This window comes from Cicer arietinum, chromosome 6 (genome assembly GCF_000331145.2).
Source record: "Cicer arietinum cultivar CDC Frontier isolate Library 1 chromosome 6, Cicar.CDCFrontier_v2.0, whole genome shotgun sequence".
Lineage (NCBI taxonomy): Eukaryota > Viridiplantae > Streptophyta > Magnoliopsida > Fabales > Fabaceae > Cicer > Cicer arietinum.
In genome coordinates this window covers 48,534,813-48,548,201 of record NC_021165.2, presented here as the reverse complement: position 1 = coordinate 48,548,201, position 13,389 = coordinate 48,534,813, and positions in this window count along the sequence as shown.

Sequence of the window (13,389 nt, the reverse complement as noted above, 5' to 3'; positions counted from 1 at the left end):
TTGTTGAGATGGAAAAACGCTTTGTAAAAAGTGATAAGGCTGAAACAAGTTCTTTGCTTCAGAATTTAATTTCCATGAAGTATCAAGGCAAGGGAAATATAAGAGAGCACATTATGATGATGTCCAACATTGCTTCTAAGCTTAAAGGTCTAAAGCTTGAGTTGTCAGATGACTTACTCATTCATTTAGTATTGCTGTCTCTTCCTTCGCAATTCAGTCAGTTTAAGGTGACTTATAATTGTCAAAAGGAGAAATGGACTCTTAATGAGCTCATTTCATTATGTGTGCAAGAAGAGGACAGGCTGAAGCAAGATAGGACTGAAAGTGCTCACTTTACTAGCATCTCTAAAGACAAGGGCAAAAGGAAAAGAATTGAGGAGCCCAAGAACAAAGCTGCTGCTAAGGGTCCAGAACAAAAGAAGCAGACTAAGGATAACAACTGCTTCTTCTGCAGGAGTTCTGGACACGTGAAGAAGGATTGTGCCAAATATCACGCTTGGCGTGTTAAGAAAGGTATGATTCTGTCTTTGGTCTGTTCTGAGGTTAATTTAGCTTCAGTACCTAGAAACACTTGGTGGTTAGACTCTGGTGCAACTACTAACATCAGTGTTTCAATGCAGGGTTGCCTGAACTTCCGAAAGCCTAGTGATACTGAAAGATGGATCTATGTAGGAGATGGGAAGAAGGTAGAAGTTGAAGCCATAGGAAAATTTAGATTATTATTAAGTTCCGGTCATTATTTGGATTTAAAAGACACTTTTGTTGTACCGTCATTTAGACGGAATTTGATCTCTATTTCTTATTTGGACAAATCAGGATATTATTGTTCATTCGGGAATAAAGAATTTACTTTGTCTTTAAATTCGAATGTTGTTGGAACCGGTTTACTTTCTGGTTATGATAATCTTTATTTGTTGGAAACTGTGGCTAACTATAATGAAACCTTGAATGTGGAATCACGTGGTACTAAGCGGAAAATTGACAATTTCAATTCAGGGGTGCTTTGGCACAAGCGTCTAGGTCACATCTCTAAAAATAGAGTTGAACGACTTGTGTCAGATGGAATTTTAGATTCCATTGACTTCACAGACTTTAACGTTTGTGTAGCATGCATTAAAGGAAAACAGACTAAAGATAAGAAATTAGGCGCATATAGAGCTACAGACGTCTTAGAATTGATACATACGGACATCTGTGGGCCATTTCCAACTCCTTCTTGGAATGGTCAACAATATTTTATATCATTCATAGACGATTATTCTAGATATGCCTACCTTTACCTAATTCACGAAAAGTCCCAATCAATAGACGTGTTCAAATCCTTTAAGGCAGAAGTTGAGAATCAACTTAATAAAAGAATTAAAAAGGTCAAATCTGATCGTGGTGGTGAATACTACGGCAGATATGACGGTTCAGGTGAACAACGTCCGGGACCATTTGCCAAATACCTAGAGGAATGTGGAATCGTCCCACAATACACTATGCCGGGGTCACCCAGCATGAATGGTGTAGCTGAAAGACGAAACAGGACTCTTAAGGATATGGTAAGGAGTATGATTTGTCATTCCACCTTGCCAGAGTCACTCTGGGGAGAGGCATTAAAAACAGCAGCATACATTCTTAATAGAGTACCAACTAAGGCAGCGGCTAAAACACCTTATGAGCTTTGGATTGGGCGTAAGCCTAGTCTGAAGCACCTTCATGTTTGGGGATGTCCAGCTGAGGCAAGGCCTTATAGGCCGAATGAAAAGAAATTTGAACCCCGAACAATTAGCAGCTATTTTATAGGGTACTCAGAAAAATCAAGGGGCTATAAATTTTATGATCCTAATTTGAGAACAATTTTTGAGACGGGAACGGCAACGTTCTTTGAGGATATTGAGTTTGGGGGGAAGATTAAGGTTAAAGATTTTGTCTTTGAGGAAGAATCGGTAACAATTCCAGAACTGATTCTTCCACCAATTGACTTTCCCATTATTGAACAAACTCAAGATGATCTGGTTGTTCAGGAAGAACAAAATCCAGATCAAATTCAAGATCCTCAAGAACAAGTGCCTCAAGAGCCAGCTCCATTGCGGAGATCCACTAGAGAAAGGAAAAATGCTATTTCGGATGATTATGTAGTATTTATCAATGAGGTAGAGGAAAATGTTGGCATGACGGAAGACGACCCAGTCAACTTTCATCAAGCCATGCAAGATTCTCGTTCAGATAAGTGGATCGAAGCAATGAATGAGGAGTACAAGTCTATGCAAGACAATTCAGTTTGGGAACTTATCCCATTACCTGAAGGAAAGAAACCCATTGGTTGCAAATGGATTTTTAAAACCAAGCGGGATTCCAATGGTAATGTGGAGAGATATAAGGCACGTCTTGTAGCTAAGGGTTATACTCAAAAGGAAGGGATTGATTATAAAGAGACTTTCTCTCCGGTTTCATCGAAGGACTCTTTAAGAATAATCATGGCTCTTGTTGCTCACTTTAATTTGGAGCTTCATCAAATGGATGTAAAAACAGCTTTTCTCAATGGCGACATTGATGAGACGATCTATATGGTGCAGCCAGAAAACTTTGTGTTGGGAGACCCAAAGAATATGGTGTGCAAACTAAGAAAATCCATTTATGGGCTAAAACAAGCTTCTCGTCAATGGTACCATAAATTTCATCAAGTAATTCTCTCATTTGGTTTTGAGATGAATACAGTTGATGATTGTGTGTATCATAAGTTCAGTGGGAGCAGACATATTTTCCTGGTCTTGTATGTTGATGACATACTGCTTGCCACTAACGATATAGGCATGTTGCACGAAACTAAGAAATTTCTATCAAAGCATTTTGAGATGAAAGATCTTGGTGACGCCTCTTTTGTATTAGGAATTCAGATACACCGAGACAGATCTCGAGGTATTCTTGGATTGTCACAAAAGAGCTATATCGATAAGGTTCTCAAAAGGTTTGGGTTACAGGATTGCAAACCAGGGGACACCCCAGTTGCTAAGGGAGACAAGTTTAGTCTCAAACAGTGCCCTAAGGGAAGTTTGGAAATTCAAGAAATGCAAAAGATCCCTTATGCTTCAGCTGTAGGGAGTCTTATGTATGCCCAAGTATGTACGCGTCCAGACATAGCGTTCATAGTAGGGATTTTAGGCAGATATTTAAGCAATCCAGGTCTTGACCATTGGAAAGCAGCCAAGAGGGTCATGAGATATTTGAAGAGAACAAGAAACTACATGCTCACATATAGGAGGTCAGACCAGTTAGAGATCACTGGGTACTCTGACTCGGATTTTGCGGGATGCCAAGACAGCTTAAGATCAACTTCAGGCTATGTCTTTCTGTTAGCTGGTGGAGCAGTTTCTTGGCGTAGTGCCAAGCAAGGTCTTACTGCCTCATCAACTATGGCAGCAGAGTTCGTAGCAATCCATGAGGCATCTGACCAGGGCATTTGGCTGAGAAATTTTGTCACGGGGCTGCAAATAGTTGAAGGGATTGAAAGACCACTCAAGTTGTATTGTGACAATAGATCAGCAGTCCTGTATTCTAACAATAATAGGAGCTCAACCAAGTCAAAGCACATTGACATTAAGTTCCTAGTTGTTAAAGAGAAGGTACAAAGTGGACAGATATCCATAGAACACTTAAGGACAAACTCCATGATTGCGGATCCACTCACTAAAGGTCTACCACCCAAGGTCTTTCATGAGCATACTGCTCACATGGGTGTGCTACAGTTTGAGGAATCTTGATTTTAGTGGGAGTTTCGTCCATTATGTAATTCATGTTCTATGTTTAATTGTAAAGTACAAATACATTGTATTTGGACTTTCTGATCAGAAATAAAGTTTAAAGTATTCAGTTTTTGGTTACTTTGTACATTTAAGTTATGGTATGATCTCATTCGATAAAGTAGGACCAGTTGAAAATTGACATGCATTGACCAACTTCATGTAATTTTCATGCTACACTTTTCATAATGGGTCTATGTCATTTAGTTGTGTCAGTACGGGTGATCATTGATGGGTTTAGTTATGCTTATTATGACGAAAGCCTCTTTGGTTCCATGTGCTGATATGATTAATGGACGGGACAATTTGGATTATACTCAAGGTAATTATAATGACATTTTTGACGTCATAAAGTCTAACACACTCCTAAGGATACATGTGTGACCAGTGGGAGATTGTAAGATTTATGGGTCACATATGTAATTAATTAATAAAGTGTGTTAGGGTCATTATATAATTAGCCAATAAACTAGGGGTCAAATAATATATAATAGTTTATGGCTAAAGAGCATAATAGTTATGAAAATTAATAGTGTAGATACCAGGCAGTTTCTAATTTAATGAGGGGCTGAATTGGAAATACTGCAATTTGGGATATAACTAATAATAGTTATATATAGGGGTAATGGTCCCCAAGGCAAACACAACAAGACTATTCAGTTTCAAAACCCTAAAGGAGAAAACTCTCTGGTTCTCTCTATCCCCATCAAGAGAGCAAGGTCTTCAGGGTGTTTTGCTGAGGAAGATCACCCAACCCATTGGCTCTATCATCATCATCTCAAGATTTCATTAATGACAATTCCCACAGGTACGCTTCCGCCTTTGGCTATTCATCATGTAATTGACATGGATTGTTGAGCACAACGTTATTAAGGTTTAGTGAATAACAACATCATGATTCAATAAATAATTCAAAGTTAAACATCCTGTTGTCTGATTTCTTTAGTCATCCCACACTCTTTATTCGCTTCATCACCCAGGACCTCAACAATTTCTCCGTCTTTTTCTACCTTGATATAATCCGTCCCATCAGTAGTAAGGACCAACCAGAGATTCAACAATTCAATTTGAGCAAGAGCATTTTCAAAGGAATCCTTACTCATAACGTACAAATTATTGACCAAAGCAGCTTTCTCATCTTCTAAGTCCTTCTTTTCAAGGATATTGACATTCTTAAACAAGTCAGGTAACTTGGATCCAGCCTTCATGACAATTTTTTTCAAATGAGCTATAGTTTGCTCCAAGACCTTCTTCACATCACCGAATAGTTTCCATCTCGGATGAAAATTCTAGGAAGATAGTCATCATAGATTGGAAGGCTATTTGAAAGGATACTTTGACGTTGAAGCGTTCCTACATCAGCCAAGCTCGGTGCATTAGACTCACATGAAGGTGCACACATGAGAAAGGGGGTTGAATTGTATTTGACTAAGTTGGATTCTTTTTAATTATCTATTCATGAATTGGTTCGAGTTGTTGGAACCAAGTTCATTTCATACTTAGAGTTTTTATGATAACAAAAGTGTTTTATGAAAAGAATATATTTGACTTCAAATTGTACGAAAGAAGATATGTTTAAAATTTGAAGAAGATTTGAAGAAGATTTGAGCCATTAAAATCAATCTGAATATAATCTGAACATAATCAATCTGAAGAATTTATACACACAATCTGAACAAATTACGAACATAATCAATCTAAATAATTTACAATCTCAATCTAAACACATAAGGAACACAATCAATTTGAAGAATTTACTAACGCAATCTAAACAAATTACAATTTATAATTAAACAAGGACTACATTGAAGCCCAAATTTTAATTATAAATAGATACTTAAGGCTGAAGAAGAAAATCATCGAGAAGTAGAAAAGAGTAGTCTTAGAGTTCAAAGAGAGAAACACTTGTTCAAGTTAAAAATATTTTGAAGTGTTCTTTTCTTAGAATGTGAGAGTTATTATTATTATCAGCTTTGTTAAAAGCAACTACTCAAATTCCAATCTTTTGTATTCAATCCAATAGTGGTTTAGTTCCTTCTTCAATCTGGGGTTGTCAAGTTGTTAGCAGAAGACTTGGCTTGTAGGGTCAAGGTGGTTAATTCCTCAAAAGTTTGAGGTTGTCAGGCTGTTTGGGAAGACTGGCTTGAAGGGTCAAGTGTTTTGTAATTCAAGGTATTTGAATTAGTGAATTGCTGCCTCTGATATGATTTCTTCTACTCCAAGTAACTCACCAAAATCGAACTAGTTTTTCATTATAAATTATAAAAAAGTCATCAACTTTTGCAAACAGAATTCAACCCCCTTTCTCATGTTTGCACCTTCACGGGTTTCATGATTTTAACTAAAATAGAGGCAGTAGAAATGAAGTTTAAGTAATCAGAGGTAGAAGTAAAGTAAATAGTGCATAAGTAAAGTGACACAAGCAGATTTATCCTGGTTCACCACCAACTTGGTAGCTACATCCAATCTAGAGATGTTAACTTTCCATTAGAGCCATTAACTTTGTTGTTGGAGTCAGACACTATGTTTCTTGGATAATAATAGTCAGAGGCAGAATTGCATTACTTAGAATTAGTGGCTTTGGGCAAATCAAATTGTTGAAACATAAGAGTTTGTGCAACAATAGAGGTTGTATATCAGAGGCAACATTAGGAGTGTGTTGCAACTTTATGATTAGTGGAATATGAGCTTTGAATGCATTGCTAGAACAATCACTTTAGAGTAAATGATAACTTGACACGAACTCTTCAGAAGGTATGCTGAGTTTGTGCGCATCAACTCCATTGACCATATAAGAGATAGTTAGCCTTTTCTTGATCACAGTAAACTAAAATGTTCCCTAATATGTATACTACAAGAAATGTATTGAAGATTTCCTTCTAAATTCGGAACTGGATTTCCTTTCTTGTCAACTCTAAGTTACGTTTTAAAAGTATTGACAAAGGATCGTAGATGATTAGCATTATAGAGGTCAACATGACTAAGCTATTCATACTTGTACGTCAACTCATCTCGTGTATGATTGAAGCAAGCCCTAGTCCAAACTATTGGAAATCGATCCCGACAAGTTATCTTAAGTTCACCATCTTTGCCCACGACAATATGTTTGTTTCGATCATAACTAAGATTAATGATGCATAAGTTTATATGGGCTTCTTCTGATTGTGCCACAATATAATAGTACCGCCTCTTAAACCTTTTCAATGAGTAAGGGAAAGTTATGAAACATTTCTTCTTCGTCTACTCAAACTTCCTAGTAGTCCAGTCCAGAGTAACATAATTCGTGTATATACCATACGAACCACGAATTGGTTCGTGAGAACCGGTTCGCGGTACTTTTGTGAACCGGTTCACCAAAATTCGTAAATAATTTGCCCCTTTTAATACTTCCCATAAATTTTTTAACTGCATTAATATATTGTCAAGTACATGTACCAATCCTGTGGTATAAGCACATACATAATTATTCTTCTACTTAGAATTGTTGTAGTTATATAGATAACTGAACTTCCAATATTTTAAAAACAACCGATGTGGGACTAACATTTCGAATTCTTCTGTTTTGTTAGAAGATTTTTATTTATTACCGATGTGGGACTAGCATTTCGAATTCTTCTGACTGATGTGGGCCTATTATTTCAAATTATTCAGTTTTTTTTAATGATATGCATTTATTACACTAGTATTTTTCAAATTCTTCCCTTTTTAATGTAAGATTTGTATTTATTTTTATTTTTATAGAAACTCGTGTTTTTTTTATTAATATGGATGGCTGTATAAATAATACCAACTAATACTGCTATTTCTTTTTTTCTTGGAGACTTGTGTTAAATCAATACTAACTAATACTTCTACTTAGAATTGTTGTAGTTATATAGATAACTGAACTTCCAATATTTTAGAAACAACCGATGTGGGATTAACATTTCGAATTTTATTTTAGAAGTTTGTCATAATATGTCTTCAACAGATAAAATATTTAACCTTTCATTAATTTTATTTTAACTAGCTTTTATCTTGGCCCTCCTAAGAAAAAATATTGGATATGCACGTATATCTCTTTGGTGATTATTGGTTATCTTTTTTCTTTAGTTATTTGTTTATTTTATAAATAAAAATTATTTATTTTATAAATAAAAATTATTTATTTTATAAATAAAAATTATTTATTTTATAAATAAAAATTATTTATTTTATAAATAAAAATTATTTATTTTATAATATAAAATTTATATATATATATATATATATAGGTATTTTTTGTATGGTTTTTACTTGAAAAATTGCACCTAATTTTTTCTATTTTATATAATTACACTAAGAAGATTACATATGGACACTCTGCATCCACAATTCATTTCTTGTAAATTTGCAAAAATAATTATCAAGATAAAACTAGCATTAAGTTACACATCATGAAATGATATACTAATAGATTAGATACTTCAACTTACTCGGTTACACAACAATATAGGCTAATTTATTCTTTTATCACTTGAATAGAGGACATTCCATGGATCACTGATCAATCAATCTTTGATGATCATCACAAGAACGTTTTAGAAATCCTTGAAGCAGTCACTATGTATAAACCAAACTCCCTATGTCATAAAGATATACAATTTTTTTAACCTAAATACCTCTCATACTTAAGCTAATTCTTACTTGATCGTCATAGTGTGTGCATATATATACGCCCCCTTGATGAGAAGTTGATGGAGAAATCTCGCCATTGTTATCTCTTCTCATACACCCATATACTCAAGGTCAAGCTCCGACATTCAATCTTTTCGGTACTGAATAAGTTTTTTACCACATATATAGTTAATATAGTTTGGAACTACTTAATCTATCTTCAGAAGTTTATCAAATATAATACTAATTATATAATTCCATCAGGAAAATCATCCTTATTTAATTACTCTGAACCAAAATACAATAGGTTTCCTAATTTATATATCATTTAAAAAACCTAAAAAAGCTTACCAATTGTACTTATATTAAATGTAAGGCTAAATTACATTCGTGGTCCCTTAACTTAATTTCAGGTAACGTTTTAGTCATTTATCTTTTTTTTTTTCGACTTAGTCCTTTATTTTAATTTTAAATGCCAATTTGATATTTTATGTTTTAAAATTTCAACAACGTTATCCTTTTTTAAACAAAAATTCAAAAAAAAATTCAATCAAAACTCATAAAATTAATTATATTCTTCAATATAATACAAATTTCATCAAATCCGTAACGCAAATCTTCAAATAAACTCATATTTTCATACTTTATTTGATATTATTAGGAATAAAGGACTAAATCAGGAAGAAAAAAAAAGATAAGGGACTAAAACGTTACCTGAAATTAAGTTAAGGGACCACGAATGTAATTTAGCCTATTTTAAATTAATTAATTAAAATATATCTCTTCTTCCCATATCCTTTGAGCCACGTGGTGTTCATATTGTGTCAACACAGATGTCACCACCGGTCCTCCAGACAGCATCATCTGCATCATCAACATCATCATGTGCAGGCTCAACATACTGCTCTCAACCTCCTCCATCTGTGCATGCTCAGGGACATCCTCGTCCATATGTGCAGGCTCTGCGACATCATCCTGTGTACAACGACGCTGCCTAATTGGATGGTTTGCTTCATTTTGTCGCCTGCTTGAAGTTGTTGGTGGAATTTTCTCTGCACCATCACCACTATCAGCTCCCACGCTTCGGGCAATGTTGCGAATAATTTGGAGTAGACATTATGCTAGGTAATTTGATTAGAAATCTTAACAGTTCCAGAAACGTTTGCAGTGGTTTGATAACCATTAGGCAGATTCATGATAAATGGTTTAATTGAATGAAAAATAGTAAAATATTTTAGAGAATAAGTAATATGATATATAGTATTGATGTCTATAATCCAATGAATATTATATTTACCTATCTTAGGATTGGCAATTGAATTGATGGAGGGATTAGAACAAACTGCATAATTTGTAGAGGTTGTTGGTGTATCAACTTCAGGAGAAGAAGACACATTGCTTTGAAATATTTGGAGAAGCTGATTGAATTGATTATGTATTTCAGATAAAAAGGGACGGTGTTCTAAATTTGCAGTAGAGGGAGACTCATCATTGCTTGTGAGATGGATGGAGGGTTTTGAATTTTTAGAGAAATATCCAGGAGGATAGCCATGCTTAAGAAAACATGTATCAATGGTATGATTGGTTCTTTGGCAATGGGTGCATAATTTTGAACCATGACTACTACCAAAGCCTCTACTGCTACCTCGATTTGAAGAAGAGGAATTACCACAACCGTCATTCTTTTACTACAAACTCATAACTTTTTTTTATTAACTAGAAAAATTAAAACAAATTGGTTCTTTGACATCGTTATTGGACATGTTCTCAATCTAGAATCATGGATGAATTGGACCCGACAGAGATGATAGAGGATGTAAACCAGTTGAAAGGTCAAATGAACAAAATCTTGAAAATCCTACAAACTCTTGAGACTAGGAATGATATGAATACTTTAGAGGAAATTAAATATGATACCACTAGGGACTCTTGTTCACCCTCTAGGGTTCACTCCACTAGCTCAAAGGGAAAACACAAAAATTCTCACCTTATGGACTACCCCTAGGTTATACGCCACATCTGGATAGTAACATTTTTATTGCGACTACAAATCCTCCAAACATGAATCTTCCACAAGATTATGATCCTAATGTGGGCCTTCAAGTTCAACACCCACACGTTACTTCAGAACCACAAATGATCATCCTGAGGGCCACACATGTGGTACTGAATATACATCATGACCCTCAACAACTTGTTGCCTCTTCACCATTGGAAACCACCAAGCTAAAGAAAAGTGGCAAGTTCTAGAAGAACGTTTAAGAGCCGTTGAAGAGGGAAGCCATTATGATTTCGATGCTTTAGATTTTTGCCTTGTTTCTGATCAGAGTTACATAATTCGTGTATATACCCTACGAACCACGAATTGGTTCGTGAGAACCGGTTCGCGGTTCTTTTGTGAACTGGTTCACGAAAATTCCTAAATAATTCGCCCCTTTTAATACTTCACATAAATTTTTTAACTGCATTAATATATTGTCAAGTAAATGTACCAATGCTGTGGTATAAGCACATACATAATTATTCTTCAACTTAGAATTGTTGTAGTTATATAGATAACTGAACTTCCAATATTTTAGAAACAGCCGATGTGGGACTAACATTTCGAATTCTTCTGTTTTGTTAGAAGATTTTTATTTATTATTGATGTGGGACTAGCATATTTTTAGAAGATTTGTATTTATTACTGATGTGGGCCTATTATTTCAAATTATTCCGTTTTTTTTTTTAATGATATGCATTTATTACACTAGTATTTTTCAAATTCTTCCCTTTTTAATGTAAGATTTGTATTTATTTTTATTTTTATAGAAACTCGTGTTTTTTTTATTAATATGGACGGCTGTATAAATAATACCAACTAATACTGCTATTTCTTTTTTTCTTGGAGACTTGTGTTAAATCAATACTAACTAATACTTCTACTTAGAATTGTTGTAGTTATATAGATAACTGAACTTCCAATATTTTAGAAACAACCGATGTGGGACTAACATTTCAAATTTTATTTTAGAAGTTTGTCATAATATGTCTTCAACAGATAAAATATTTAACCTTTCATTAATTTTATTTTAACTAGCTTTTATCTTGGCCCTCCTAAGAAAAAATATTGGATATGCACGTATATCTCTTTGGTGATTATTGGTTATCTTTTTTCTTTAGTTATTTGTTTATTTTATAAATAAAAATTATTTATTTTATAATATAAAATTTATATATATATATATAGGTATTTTTTGTATGGTTTTTACTTGAAAAATTGCACCTAATTTTTTCTATTTTATATAATTACACTAAGAAGATTACATATGGACACTCTGCATCCACAATTCATTTCTTGTAAATTTGCAAAAATAATTATCAAGATAAAACTAGCATTAAGTTACACATCATGAAATGATATACTAATAGATTAGATACTTCAACTTACTCGGTTACACAACAATATAGGCTAATTTATTCTTTTATCACTTGAATAGAGGACATTCCATGGATCACTGATCAATCAATCTTTGATGATCATCACAAGAACGTTTTAGAAATCCTTGAAGCAGTCACTATGTATAAACCAAACTCCCTATGTCATAAAGATATACAATTTTTTTAACCTAAATACCTCTCATACTTAAGCTAATTCTTACTTGATCGTCATAGTGTGTGCATATATATACGCCCCCTTGATGAGAAGTTGATGGAGAAATCTCGCCATTGTTATCTCTTCTCATACACCCATATACTCAAGGTCAAGCTCCGACATTCAATCTTTTCGGTACTGAATAAGTTTTTTACCACATATATAGTTAATATAGTTTGGAACTACTTAATCTATCTTCAGAAGTTTATCAAATATAATACTAATTATATAATTCCATCAGGAAAATCATCCTTATTTAATTACTCTGAACCAAAATACAATAGGTTTCCTAATTTATATATCATTTAAAAAACCTAAAAAAGCTTACCAATTGTACTTATATTAAATGTAAGGCTAAATTACATTCGTGGTCCCTTAACTTAATTTCAGGTAACGTTTTAGTCATTTATCTTTTTTTTTTTCGACTTAGTCCTTTATTTTAATTTTAAATGCCAATTTGATATTTTATGTTTTAAAATTTCAACAACGTTATCCTTTTTTAAACAAAAATTCAAAAAAAAATTCAATCAAAACTCATAAAATTAATTATATTCTTCAATATAATACAAATTTCATCAAATCCGTAAAGCAAATCTTCAAATAAACTCATATTTTCATACTTTATTTGATATTATTAAGAATAAAGGACTAAATTGGGAAAAAAAAAGATAAGGGACTAAAACGTTACCTGAAATTAAGTTAAGGAACCACGAATGAAAATTAGCCTAAATGTAAATATGTATCAGAAACATATATATTAAAATCCCTAGAGACATGACAAGCCAGATTCCAAATTAAAAAAGAAAAGAAAAAAGATCTCTAATCTCATAATGCATGATGTCAACACATAATAATACTAACAATAATAATCCATATTTGCAAGTTTGAAGTAGCTTCGATTATCAAAGAATGACAGAACGATCGTTATCTTGACCTCGCTTGCGGAGTTCTTCATGAGCCATCTCAAGATGGTTCCTGAGTTGTTGTATTTCATCATTTGATCTCATTTGAGTTCAACTTTTTAAGTATTCAGAGTTTAAGATCATTGTAATATATTTGCTTAGTAGGAGCAAAATCAAAATAGTTTAAAATTCATTGTATCCTAGTTTGATAGTGGCTTTAGTGTGTCTCAAACAATATGTGAATGTCATGTTGTGTTGAGAATCTAACTTAGACAAACACAATTCAACCACCTTTATCGTGTATGCACATTCAACACATCAAATACATAAAAAATCATGTGCACATTTATTCACCACTAGTACAAAGGATACGTATGCGCACTTTGCATTCAAACATATATAATATTGTTAGATATTGTCCTTACCTCGACGA